Source organism: Pyrgilauda ruficollis, unplaced genomic scaffold, assembly GCF_017590135.1.
Source record: "Pyrgilauda ruficollis isolate IOZ18807 unplaced genomic scaffold, ASM1759013v1 scaffold60, whole genome shotgun sequence".
Taxonomy (NCBI): Eukaryota; Metazoa; Chordata; class Aves; order Passeriformes; family Passeridae; genus Pyrgilauda; species Pyrgilauda ruficollis.
In genome coordinates this window covers 1,220,321-1,221,520 of record NW_024527711.1, presented here as the reverse complement: position 1 = coordinate 1,221,520, position 1,200 = coordinate 1,220,321, and positions in this window count along the sequence as shown.

The window sequence follows — 1,200 nt, the reverse complement described above, 5'->3', positions numbered from 1 at the left end:
CGGCACGGCACGGCACGGCACGGCACGGCACGGCACGGGGTCCTACCTGCAGCGCGGTACCGGAGAGTCCCCTCCGACCCGCTCCCTGGGGAGCTCCGACCCTCACCCCCAGCCCCGAGGAGCGCACTTCCACCGGCTGCATCTCAGCGCGCCTCGCAGGGGCCCCTTCTCCTTGGTGCTCACTACCTGCGTTCCCCATCCTGCATCCCTCAGAAGCCCCCGGGGATACCTGTCCGTGTCTCGTCTCCCCACAACAGGTCCCCGCTTCTGTCCCGTGTGGCCAGTGCCCCTGGGAGACATCGTCACTATCCCCTGAGTTCCCACCGTGAGTGTTGGTCCTAGGGGCTCCCCAAGTTCGGCTCCACAAGGACAGGGTAGGCTGAGCCCCTTGCAGATGTGTTTGGGCTCACCGTGCCGCAATCCTCCCCTCATTTCTGGCCTTTTTCCAGCCCTAAGTGCTCAGCTCTTCCACTGTGGGGTTAAAAATATCCGGGGTGGCTTTCTAAGCTGCTGTTTTGTCTTCTCAATGGGTTAAAATGCACCACTGGGTCACATCTGGGCTGTAGCATTGTTTGTTTTTTCACTGGGGCCATGAAACCTGTAGGGCACTGCAAGGTACCTCCTGGCATTTGTATAAATCCCTGTAAAATAAGTACGTGTGGATGAAGCATTTGTGAATTTAGGAGGAAAGGGCTGGATGATTAAGCAGACCTTTAACATGTCAGCAGGAATAGGGATTAAGAGCAGAGAAACAAGACTCACACTTAAATTCCCTTGATATTATTTACACCTGTAATAAAATCTAGTTGAGCTGGTTGTGCCTTTAGCAAAAATATGTCATCTATTAATGAATTCTTTGTAAAGCACTTTGAAAATGTTTGTAAAGCCCTGGTTAAGCAACCTCCTTCTGTGCGCACGCAGCATGTGGCATGTGCATGTGCTCCTGAGGGTGTCTGTCACAGGCAGCCAGGCCTCTGAGTGCACCTTGGGGCCTTTGCTGCTCCCCATCATTCCCCAGCTCCATTGGTCAACCAAGACTGGGACTAATGGGATAAGCCACCCCTCAGCTATTGCTCCTTACCAAGCACAAGACTGTAAATCACAGCAAAAGCCGTGCTGTGAAGTGCTCTCTGCTCACGCACTGCAGGTTTCCCCTCTGAGGCTCTGTTGCCAATGTGGTTTATTTACCTCAGAGAGGGG